General features: G+C 37.4%; 1 long non-coding RNA gene across 3 annotated transcripts; it reads left to right on the forward strand.

Moving 5' to 3' along the window:
* The first annotated feature begins 755 nt into the window (after positions 1–755).
* Positions 756–12,737, forward strand: LOC103700974. Of its 3 annotated transcripts, XR_005510972.1 has the most exons (5): positions 756–1,780; positions 1,930–2,064; positions 6,471–6,673; positions 11,484–11,590; positions 12,036–12,734. It is a non-coding gene; the product is annotated as an uncharacterized LOC103700974 (long non-coding RNA). The 3 variants fall into 3 exon arrangements; XR_003384515.2 differs by having other exon boundaries at positions 11,484–12,737; XR_603102.4 differs by lacking the exons at positions 11,484–11,590; positions 12,036–12,734 and having other exon boundaries at positions 6,471–6,856.
* Positions 12,738–13,151: the final 414 nt, after the last annotated feature.

Here is a 13,151-nt window from a genome sequence, read left to right on the forward strand (position 1 = left end):
ACTCATGAAGATTCAGCTAAACTGTCAAATGCAAGTATTACCGGTTTATGATTATATGATTATTATTCTTAGCCTTTGCGCTTTATTTTCCCAACTTGTCATCTGACTCCACAAAACTCCAAGAGGCCATGGCAGGTTGTAGGACAGGTGTCTTTTTAGTCAAATTGTAAAATAATGAAGGTAGGATAGATCTTTTTGCCCTTTTCTATTTTTTTGACTTCATACAAAAATTGTATCACTTTGGTAAACAATGTCATAGGGATCAATTTAATTTATCATTGACATTGAATATTTTTTTCTGACATATTCTATATTTCTACATGAGAAGATCCAATAAGTAATTTATTAAGTTAAAAGAAATTATAATCCTCACGAATATTAAGTTAAAAGAATTGAAAGAACTCAACCCTATGTTTTTTCCAGGGAACTTGGCACTCGAGCCAGAATTGTTGCGCTCAAGAAAGGAGAACAAATAATTATATTAAAGATATTCTTATTTTTTACAAAAATATCCTTCTAAAATTTAAATTTATGTAAATATTTTTTTAATTAATATTTATTTCTGTATTCTCATAAAATATTATTTTTACACATATGCCCTAATATAATTGTTCTTCAAATACCATTAATAAAAATTATATTTATTTTAATTAAAAAATAAAATAAATTTTGAAATTACTTTGTTATTCTCCATCGTTCATTTTATAATTTTTTTTTTGCACATCTATCTAAATAAAAATAAAAAAATAGAATAGCAAAATAAGTATTTTATAAAAACATACATATAAATATTAATTTTAGTAGAATATTCATCTAAATTCGATATTTAAAAGGTATTTAAAAAAAATAAAAGTAATGTCGCTGTACAGGCCGTTAGGCGTTAGCTCCAAATGTCCATCTCTAAAGTTCCTTCCCGAAGACCACGATCGCCTCTCTCTATACCCCTCCGGCCCCTTCGCTCCGCTGCTTCTCCCGCGAGCTTTCCTCCGTTCCGTCTGTCCCCGCGCCCGCCCGGTCTTCTTCGGCGCGCACGCAAGAAGCCGACGAAGCCCATGACCTCCCACACGGCCTCCGCTTCCTCGAGGCTTTCCAGGGTCGCTCGCCCCCTTCGCCTCTACCGCGGACAATGGCGCCGGGGATCCCAACAAAAAAGAGCCTGCTGTTACTCGCTACTCCGTGCATTACAATTTTCATCAAACTGTACACCAGCAAGCTCAAAGTATGGGTTGCAGATGTACAATCAGGAAGCCACTTTTCCAGTCACCTGATATATACTTACATCCAATTTTTTGACTGTTGAGGGTTAGCTTTATTGCTTGTCGGCCTGCACACACTTCCTTCATTGTGCTAATGCTTCTCTAGCTGTGGTTTTGTAGTTTTGTATGGGTCAATGATTCCACATTGTTGGTTTGCATACTTCCTGTATCTCGTGGATCTCCACCAAAGAAACCATTGGTTCCTTCTGGCCCAAAAATTCAATCAAATGAGAAGCAAAATGTTATTCAATTTAGGACCTTCCAGGATCTGCTAAAAGATGAATATGATGAAGCTTTGTTTGACTGCTATGCCACATTGCAACGATTATTGGCCTCTTTGGATGGGACAATCGTACTTGCTCTTGCTTGTTTTGGTGGCTTACCCAAATAGAATTGCTGTTGGAGGTCATTCTTACGGGGCAGTTATGGCAGCTGATCTCTTAGCCCATGCTCCCCATCTTTTCTGCTGTCGAATTGCTCATTCTGGAGATTACAACAGGACCCTAACTCCCTTTGCCTTTCAGGTTGGGACATTTATACCTGTTATGATTTTCCGGCTTGCTCTTTAGTAGGTTCTTGTTAACTAGTTCTCTAAATAAAGATGCTCCTCTTTGCATAATTTGCAAATATCTTACTGGATATGGATCTAATGGTTGCCAATTTGTGGATGTAGAATGAAGATATAACTCTTGGGAGGCCACTAATACTTATGTTGAGATGAGCCCTTTCATGTCTGCAAATAAAATAAAAAACAATTCTATTGATACGTGGAGAAGAAGACAACAATTCAGGAACGCTAACAATGCAGGTACCCAAAGCTTTATATTGCTATTTATGTTGTATTTACGTATGTATACACTGGAAATGCTTGTTCCTTATCTTTTTCTCAGCCTCTATTTTTTGAAGAAATTATCATAATAATTGTTGTATCAAATTATAAAAGGGATAGTTTATTATACATAAAAGAGTTCAAAATGTGGGTGTGGTGTGGTACTACTTGTTAACCAAAGAAGTGCGCATCTCACTCGACGAGAGTAAAGAATAAATGGGAAACCTTCTGGCTGTCTCTTATTCCATCCCTCTGATCATGTGAAGAGCTTTACAGGCATTTGCAGTACAAAACCAAGAACAGTAAAATTGCTGTTCAAGAAACTGGTTGAAATATCATTTTAAGGGATATTTGCAAGTCTATTCTTTTATTTCTATATGATACCAGCTCTTTCCATTCTTATGCTTGTAGATCAATTTTTTATGCCTCAGCTCCTACCAGTGGTGTCCCTCTCTGTTGCCATTACTTGATTATAGTTGTTCGTATTGTTGATCTTATAAGCGGATTACACAAATATTGGTGCAGAGTGATACACTAGTAATGATCCAAATATCCAATGCCAAGAACCATAATCTAAAACCCAAAGCAGCAAGCAGTACCATTCCTGCAGCATCAACAGCTGATGAAAAGTTTCACTATGATTTTTTTTTTTTTTTTATCAATATGAAACCTTAATGAATAGACAAACACTTCCAATATGTCTGAATGGGAGTTTATTGCAGAAGATATGTTTTTGAAGTTTTCCAGAGCTGAAATAAACACTTGTTGGTTAGGCACTTGATCCTATATAGGAGCACTGGCTTTATCGTTCCTGCATTTTTGTCCTTGCATTTAGATTCTGCATTATGCCCTTTGAAACATCATTAATTCATGTCTGCACTTCTACTGGTCTTGCCCTTTTTCATCAGTTACTGTTTTGCTCTGCCCGCCCATCTTCCATTGTTCTCATAAAAGCAATTCCCACAAAAGCTGTTTCTTCTTATTGCACTCAAATAATGTATCACCACCAAACATTTATTTAATGGAAGTAATGGCTGTTATTTGTATAATAGAGATGTGAATTTAAAATACTTGAATTTAATTAGATTATGAACAATAAATTAGTCAACAAAAAAGGTTTGAAATAATAGCCATTGTAAAGCTACAGCTATCGCATAACATTTCTGGAGGTTCCCCGGAAAGGTTAATTGAAGGTTTGAAATAATAGGCTTGATCTCCTGATCCATGATAGGCTTGGTTAACTGAAGGTTATCATCATCTGCGATAAATTCCAGCACTGGGAGCAGCTATACAGGAGTAGGGGACACCTTTGGCGCCCATCTAGATTTAGAGGTATCGCACCTTGTCCTGGATCTACGACCCATCCTCCATGATAAGTTGCACAAGAGCTGAAGTGTTTAATCCAGTTCCATTGAGGGTACAGTAGCACGATTTGGAAGTAGGTAGTGTTTCTATCTCCTGCTTGAAACCAGGAAGTCCAAGCAGGGGGCCGATACATTGGGGCTAAGGCGAATCCAATGAATGAGCTTTTTTTTAATAAATTTTTTAATAAATATAAAATATTAAAAAAATAATATGAAATAGATAGCTATCAAGTATACTATTTCAACAAAGATACATGAATCTAACAAAAGTAGACAAAATTTTTCAGTTAATATAATTTTGAATGAAACATAGAAATGTAATGCCATAAAACTGATTAAATAATGAGATAATGCTGGCATACTGTTTACCATGTCAGCAAGAGCAGATAGAAAGGTCATCCCGTGGCACTTCATGGTCAAGGTAAGAAAGAATTTGTCCAGAAAGAAGCCTCTCTATAAGAGAAAGTAGGGGCATTATGGGAAATTCACTCCATCTAATTAATAAAAGTCCCGTCCCACCATCTCCCCTTCAAGTGAGTACCCAAGCAGCAACTGCAACATCACAGCACAGCAGCCATTCAACCCCCTCCCTCCTTTTCTCTCTCTACCACCCAAGAGGGGAGAAGAAACCCAGAGGAGAAAATTAAAAGAATCTCCACCCTCCAAGAACTCAAGAAGTCCATCTCCAATCAGGAGTAATGTGAGGGAAGGAAAACCAAGACTAAAACCAAAAAAGAGAAGGGATGAAAGATAAGAGTGGCTTCAGGCGTGTATCAAGCCAACCAAATCCCTCCTCCTCCTCTCTCTCTCTCCACCCAAAACAAAACTACTGTCCCCAACTTCCCAAATTGCCTCTCTGCAGGCCAGGAAACTCTCCACCTCCCTTCCATCAAGGGGGAAGACTCGTAGCCTTCCATCAAGGGGGAAGCTCCTGTTCCTGTTTTCACATGGGGCCTTTGCTTCCTTTTGGTCACGCCTCCCGGAGGCCCTCCATTGGCATGAGGCCTTAGGCGACCGCCTCGGTCGCCTAACGCTCGGGCCGGCACTGAGTCCAAGCCTTCTATTGCCAAAGGAGTTCCTGTTGTTTCAGAATCTTGTTGTAGTGAGCAAGCAGGGCTAGTAGCGATTCAAACTTCAGCCAGGCGAAACCATGTGTTTTGGCCTCTTGTTCTTGAAATTAGAATATTTAAGCTTCCAATGAGCTAACCTGCTTCTCCATGTTACCTATGGTTTGCCAGTTCCAAGATCACAATGCTTGTCAGGTATTGCGAAACTATGGAGTCACTCAGTAGGATGGTGAACCCCTGGAACTAAGACTCTGCTGCCGAACGGACTATATTGATTCCTCATATTAAAGCTAGAATTGCTCGAACTGAAAAGGATAAGAACCAGTGACATCCAAGGAACTCTTCTATAACGTGATGAGACAGTGGTCAGATGCTGAGCATGCCTAACGATGAACCCTAAGTTGAGGAATCTATGTTCCCATGGCTAACCCTCGATCAAGGTGTGCCACTATGGTTGTTGCATCATGTGTGTTGTGGCCCAACAATTGAGATCCACAAGCCTGTTTGGAGTGATGAAGTTGCGAAACTCCTGTACTTAGGCTATAAGTAGTAGACTAGCCCCACTACTTGTCCTCGGGATTGAGAATACAATTGAAATCTTTGATGGGGACCAATAGGTGACCAAGACTAATAACAGAAGTTAATGTGGGCCATAAAGGTTGATGTTCCTGATAATCCATAGTTGCTTAGATGATTTCTGGAATGGAGGACTGAGTCTGAGTGGGTGTTATAACACTGAAGATCGCCTGGCATCGGGTCGAATAAAGATCAACTAAACCCAACTTAGGTTGCCAGCAGACTGAGACTGCCAGGTGTGAGTTGGTGGTATTTCTAATGTTGGTGTGAGATTGAGATAAGGGTGATGATGATTTGATTTGAGATGTGGGGATTGGCGGTAAATGATCAATTCATACGTTAATTAAGTTTGTGAGATGAGCTAGGGATGAAGATGTATTGCTTTGCCATTATGAATTTGATAGGGCACATGCTAGAAAATGTCATATGTTTTGCATATATTGAGATTTATATAGTTTCTTCCATAATTTGAGTGGCACTTTATGTTGTAGTGCCATATATTGTCTGGGAATAAACCTAGCAAATCCAATATTTATAGAAGTGCCTGAATCAATAGTTGTAGAAGCCAGCCATGCACTCCCCCATTAACTCCCATTCTGCACTAGAAAATGCGAGCATAGAACTCATATCAAGATTATATGACACTATGCTTACACAATCATCGGCCAAATCAGTAAGAATAATAACACATGGCAAACTAAACAAGTATGCCACTTGTGGTTCTTATGAAACTACAGTTTGCCATACTTGTTCTAATAATGTGGTTCTTAAGATTATATGACACTATACTTACACAGTCATCGACCAATGAGTAAGAATAATTACATATGGCAAACAAAACAAGTATGTTACTTGTGGTTCTTATGAAACTACAGTCTAGACTTATTCTAATAATGTGTTGAGAAATTCAGCAACATGAAAGTGTTCTCGTTGGTTAATGATCAAGGACATTGCTACTGACATGAATCAATGTAAAATATGGTTGTATGAGTAATATTAATTGGTTTGCTAAGTTTGGTGAACCTTGATAACTGATATGAGTTATGAACGCTTGTTGGGATATGGTTCATACCTGCAAGGTTCTTTGCCAAGGTGTTAAGACCCTTGCAGAAAGGCTTTCAAGAAAAAAGTTGGAAGAAGAACATCACCTAGCAGTTGATGTTCTGATTTTGATGGCGTTACAATCATACTTCTTAATGATGCGATATTTTGATGCTTCTTGCCTTTGGTGGTCTCTTTGATGCACTTGGGAAAAAAAAAACAAATTTGTCTGTATTTTTAGCACATGAGGTATACAAATTGCCAATGTTATCTTAATTGAACTGCATGTTAGCATTTCTGAAATGCACTGATAGCTTATATGGACTAACTGATGCAGATCAAGTTGATTGTATGATGGCTTCTGTGGGCAATCAACCTACTCATCTACCTAAGAGATATACTAGTAGTAGCAACATTGTGCTTGGGCACCAAACATGCGCACCATAAAATTTGGTTCCAAACTTACTGGAATTCTTTCAAAAAGCCATCCTGCATTTAAACAAGGATGCTTGATGGAAAACTGGCACCAACAATAGTAATGTACATCATCTCCTCTATATTGTATTCTCCAAATAAAGCTTTTGTTATTTCTAGACAAGTATATTGCTTATGCTTCTTATGATTCTTATTCTTATTCTTATTCCCAATTGAGCGAACGATGTCCTCTCAACTGTACAACATGCCAACTGTTTTTGGTATTCATGTGGTTTAGTTGATTTCCTTGGGCCACTTCCTGAATATTCTCTTAAAGCTCTGTTGTTGATATCAATTGAAAGTTTCATCTTTACGATTGAAGGATTTAGCTAAAATTGCAAAGTTACTTCGATAAGTGACACATGTGAGTGTTGCACGTCAAGTGTCAAGAAGAATCCGATATAATTACACATCAGAAGGGATATGTTTGTATCTTATATATGTTTCTGTGCCTTAGTGTATGTAACTGGATATGCTACTTCTTAGCTTCATAACACTGATAAAGCATTTGGTAACTGTTGTACCAGACTTGATGACTTTCATGTAGAAGTGCCCAAAGTAGACATGATGGTAATGGCATCATGAGTTGATGTATAAAATGTCAACAGCGTAACTGAGTGTTCCTATTGTCCAACACGCCAAAGAAAAAACCTAGAATTTGGAGATTCAGGCTAACATTGTCAAGAATTATGGATTTGGGATTAGCTGGTCTAGATCAAGAACTTGTAATTAATGAAATTTCAGAACAAACTAGGAATAGGAGAGAGTGCAAACTATTTGAAACATTTTAAAAGACAGGCACAAGTCAACGATATCGATATGTCAACGATCATGGACTATTTGTTCAAGTTGCTGAAGAATTGAGAAAAATGTATGTTACCATCAACTTGGTATTGACGTTGGGAAAATCTTCTGCGTAAAATCTGGAAATAACTGAATACTTTTCAGGGAGATGGAGAACATTATGCCTTGATATCTGGTGGTCGCAAGGTGATTAACATCATCTTTGGTCATGTATATAGCATCTGAGAGTATCAGAGCTTTTAAAAGAACTGATTCAATCGGTCTGTAGCTTTCCATGTCCATTTCCATGAATGATTCTTCCAACTCTACAATTGGTGGTGGATGAAACCCTTTCCTTGAGCTTCTCTTAGTGCTCCCCTATAATTTTAATTGATCCTTGTAATTTAAGGAAATTACAATGGCTAATATACTGTATTATGCATAAATAATTGCAGAAATGTATGATGTAGTCTTGCAAGACCTGCAAATGGACTTTAATCTATATTTATTGTATATTACAAATTCTCTTAGTGCAACAAAACCCATAATCCACTCTCCAAGAGGCATGACGCGTGCCTAAAGGCAATCTAAGTATGCGTTTTTGCTTTTTTTTTTTTTTTATGGTACCCCCATCCCAACTGCTAACTTTTGTAGACTTGTGGAATTCAGGAACTCTGGTTGATGAGTACAATCATGTTTGATGGTCAAGCATGTGATTTACTGAAAGAATTTATCCTACAAGGGCTAAAAATATGCAATTATTAACATTATAGCTTAAAATTACAGCCTTTTTTCCCCTTAATTTTGTCTGATTTCTCTGAAGGCTTTAAAATGGCCTTTTTCCTTGGAACTAGTTAGGGATCAATTAGTTCACACATCCATCTGGTCTGTCTGGATGGTGGGATCCTGAGTTTGCTTTTGATTGTTAGTTTCTAGTACCCCCTAATTCCTTTCTGAAAATCCACAAAAATTTCAGCAAGCTCTGTTCCATAATTACGTCTCAATGGAATCAGTTGTTGGACGCAGCCATTTATTCAGTGTCTGAAAGCTAGGTGAAAGTGAGCCTTATACTTGCATAGATGGCTATCCTTCCTCTGAATACGAGCCATAAGTTGAGACCATTTTCTAGTTTGAGGTTCTTTCTATCATTTAGGAGGTTGGAAGACCTTGATTTATTATCATGGAGCAAAGAAGTCAAACAGTACTTTTGACAAAGCAAAATTTATCATGGAGAGCAAATTATGGTTCTTCTGTAGTTCCACATGAATCTCAAGTGAGTTGACTCAACTGGTTCAACAAGTCTAAGTAAGGAGGTTCAATAATTTTGAGTGCTAAAGTCACTGAGGTCTTGCAGTTATAATTGCATCCAATTAAATGAATATCTGTTGAAGATTTTGAAAGGTCACCAGAACCTCAGCCATTGCTTTTGGTGGTCATGTCAACGAAGGAGAGGTAAAGGAGTCAGTGATGGAAAAGATATCTATATCTGCGTCGAGTAGTCGCATTGTGTTCATTTTCTTTAGAGCATAGTGGCCAAATTGGCAAAAGAAAGAAGACAATAAACTCTCTTTAGTGCAATTATGCCATAGCAAAATGTCTACATCCACAGGAACATCCCTCCATTTGCATGCCTCGTGGAAAGTGTAGGAGAGAGAGGAGAGAATGTAAAAACACCAAGGAAACCTCTAAAAGGTCATATGTAGTGGAAGAAAGGGCCAAGCACTACCATAAAGAGATTGATCTGCCTTGATCCGCACCATGAAAAGAGAAAAAGGTTCTGCTTAAGTCTCAGAGTTCCTTTTTTTTTTTTGAGGAATGAGTTCTTGCTCAAATATATGACATGATATGTCGACATCCTGATTCTCTCTAAATTCAAACTTTTCAATTTTTTAATTCTCTGGTGGTCCAGAGGAGTTACATTCCTAGATGTCAGGCTAGGATTTGAGTGAGGCCTTCACCTTGAATCATTAACAGGGAAAGGCCGCGCCAGAAGTCGTACTTCTCACTGTAGGTGGAGTTCCCATGTATAAAGTGCCATCCTTTTCTTCCCTCAAGAGACTAGTGTCAAGTTTTTTTTTCTACAGGAAACCTTTTTGTAAGTCAAAAACTTGATATCAATTAGTTTCGTAGTATTGTAATTATGTCTAATAGATCCTCTGAAGACCAGCAGGCTAACACAAACACCTCAAGTGAAGCTAGAAGTTTTGGAAAATTGGTGCAGTACAAGTGTTTGTCAAGGGTGTAGTACGAGTTCTGTTCAGTGATTATAAGTAGTACGAAGTCTTTGTCATACCACATTAGACTTCTGTGAAGCACGTTTCTCTGTTGCAGAGATGGTCATAATTTTGTCTGAGCAGGGAATCGATCGATTACATAAATGACAAGAAAGATGAAGATAATGGGAATCAAGTCTAGGGAAATGCTGGCATGACAACTAGTGTGGTGTTGGAGTTTTTTTGGATTTCATGCAATGAGAGCATCAACTCTCTTGGAGAATTAGGTCTATAGAGTGAAGAAAATTTCTAGTGATCTCAGTAAACGTAAACTATGAAATGCAGGTGTCAGCCAGCCCAGTTAATTAAGTGCATTATGGAGGCTTTTTTTTTGAAAAGAAGCAATTCGGATGTGAAGATGGTTTTGAGTTCAAATCATCCCGACAGTTCTGAGAATTCTTTCTCTCTATATTTTTTTACGTTAAAAACTACTATCATGCCTTAGAAGGCTTTTCTCCCTCCCATTTTGTTATGCACAACAACCAAGACATAACATGTCTGATAACTTCTAATGCTTTAATTCTGGAATGTCTACATTGCAGCTACATTTCCAAATGACTTAATTAAAATCTCTGTTAAACCCATCTAAATTATCTCAAAATGCTTGTAATATCATATCAATCTTTTGTAGACTGCCCAAAGTAAGGCTGCTTCCATCTTACGCTCTACCAGGCTATTTTTCTCTTCCATTTCATGGTATGCTTTTTATTATATGCAAAGGCAAGAAAAAGAACCAGCTCGAAGCTGATCTAAATTTTCCTTCAAATTTTAAGAATTAAAACACCATGTGACCTCCACCTTCCTGACAGAAGCATGGGATCTTCGTCGTCCCAACCCTACTCATCAGAGTATGGAATCTTTCTCAGACCCTGGTAAACAAATTTTATTAAATAGTATGAAGTCTTGGAATGGTGCTTAGCCATTGTATGTTCTCTGGCCACATACATAGAATCTACTTTAGATAATGATGCGTTGGGATTATGTCATTTCAAGATAGCACTATGACTGGCTCTTCCATTCAGAAGAGCCATTTCAAAAGTTTGGGGTACTTCTGTTAAAACTAGTCACTTTGTGTAATTATTCAGGAAAGCGAACTGCAGTTTGATGGAAGCTCCAATTTAAAATCATGTTAAAAGAGAAACCATCTTTTTCAACTGCAGTAAACCCATTAAACACTCTGAAAGGAACATGCCAGGAATTGATGATCAGGGTGATGTTGAAGGATCACTCTGTTAACATGGCTGCAATGCCGATGTCTAAGCCTACAGCATCAGCAGAACCTCTGATAAAACTTGATTTCCAGTTTTAAGTATATCTCAGCATGATTCACCCTTTGGAACACGTTGTTCTCCTTCATGTACAAGTAAGACGTCTCGTGTTATCGGCCTTATTAAACAAAATCAGATAAGTTATCATGCATATTAGTCCTATTAGCTCAACTACTTGCAGTACATTGTTTGTGGATGATTCATCTTTTTCTGTATCTCTGAAATTTGGCACTGAATGAAAAAAAATGCTCCTGTCGTCAACGTCAACCACCTTATCTTTTAAATTTTGAGTAGTGACTGCAAGTCTGCCTCTCTCTCTCTCTTTGTGAGAGTGTGTGTGTGAGAGAGAGATGAGGCTCCATTTCATCAGGAAATTGAAACAAAGCAGAATACAAGCCTTAAGAAAAGGCCTCACCAATCTGCTTGATAGTTATTAAACACACTACAATAATCCATCTTTTGGAAGGTCTAGAGAAAACCTTTTCCTTTTTTTCACCTTTATGGTTCCACTTTGCTGGAAGATTAAACTGCTACTGCCATTGGACTACGCAGGACTCATTTGCCAATGAGACCGTGTGTTTTTAAGGTTGCTGTTTGGTTGGTGCTGTGGCTTCCATTTGTTTGGGGTAGATGAATCCTCAGAGGAGCTTATTAAAATGGTATCCTTCCGTTGTTCTTTCTTTTTTTCTTGCTTTCTTTCCTTCTTTTTTTTTTTTTCTGTTGTTGTCTGCAATGATTAAAGAAAAAGGGATTCTTGGGAGGCTCAGCGCAGACTCCTCAACTGGACTGGGGGTCTGGCTAGCTATCATGCAGCCATGTGAAATGCTTTTGAGGGGCCCCAAACACCAAGAATATTTATTAAATTCTACTTTTGGCTGTTCTTCAAGCACAGCCAAAAGCGACTTTTAACTGAATTCCTCGCTCGTTGACACTATGTGCTCATCAATAGGAACAGTACTGTAGTAAAATTATTTCTTAGAAGCAAGTTGGCAGCTTTTATGTGGAATTAATTTTTTACATTTTTTTTGTTTTTTTATTTTTGATACTCCCGAGGTTAATGCCGGTTTCAGGGGTCGCTTCCTGATCAAGTCCTTTATCTTACAGAGAGGGCTGTACGCATGTCGGAGATGGATAGATTTTACAAGATCCACACCTGAACCCATTGAGCTAACAGGTGGATTTGGGTAAAGGTTTCATTGTCCCAGCATTTTATGGCTCTTGATATTTTTTTTTTAAATTATTATTATTATTTGTTATTTTTGCTAATATACATTTGCTTTCATGACAAACAGGCAGACAAAGTAAATGAATGGAATTTTCATATGAATACTGCTATTCTTTATCCGAGTGATTTCCACCAAACGGAATTTTATGATTTTCACCCTATGGAGATTTAATCTCAATTTTGATGGTGCTCATCTAAATCCAGAATGTGACATTCATCAATATAGAATGTAAAATAATATGAATACATTGACGTAGTTGAAACAAATGTAAATTCCTAATGACTATGCAAGCAAAATATTAAGAAACTATCTACAGAATTTTCACTTCAATTACGTTTCATCAAACATTGATTTGATCGAAACTTGACGATTTTGTAATTGTCCGTTCAAGATAGTTATCGCTGCTGCCCTAGTAGCATGGTTTGATGATGCTACCCCGCCAACAAATTATGATGTTGCTTCAATTTTTGACACATTTGTCAAAATTTAGAAAATTAATTAATAGTCATCATCCTAAAATTTCAGGGACGTGTCATTCATTGGATTCATCTTAGAATGTCATACACAATGGGTAGAAATTGTGAGGTTTCTAAAACCTAAAAATTACCTAAGCTTCATCTTTTTTCAAGGAGAAGTGATCCTTGTTTTAGCTTTTGTGGTTTTCTATGTTATATCAACTGTTCTGATTTACATGCTGCAGTTTAAAAACCATATTTATTTTCACATGATTTTGATATTTTCGCTCGTATCTGCAAACCTAGATGGACAGTTTATGGTTCATCTTGGTTCAAGCATACCATTAAAGTAAGAAATATTCATCTTGGTTATGTGTGTGTATATATATATATATATATTTCTGCTAGGGTTCGCGAGGTATTTTATGCCCTAATTATAAATCTATGTCATTATTATTATAATATAAATTACTTAAGTTTTAAGATCATGGCCATAAGCCTGTGTTTGTGGTGTTATCCTATTTCTTAAAGAGGCAGTT

This window comes from Phoenix dactylifera, chromosome 3, assembly GCF_009389715.1.
Source record: "Phoenix dactylifera cultivar Barhee BC4 chromosome 3, palm_55x_up_171113_PBpolish2nd_filt_p, whole genome shotgun sequence".
NCBI lineage: Eukaryota > Viridiplantae > Streptophyta > Magnoliopsida > Arecales > Arecaceae > Phoenix > Phoenix dactylifera.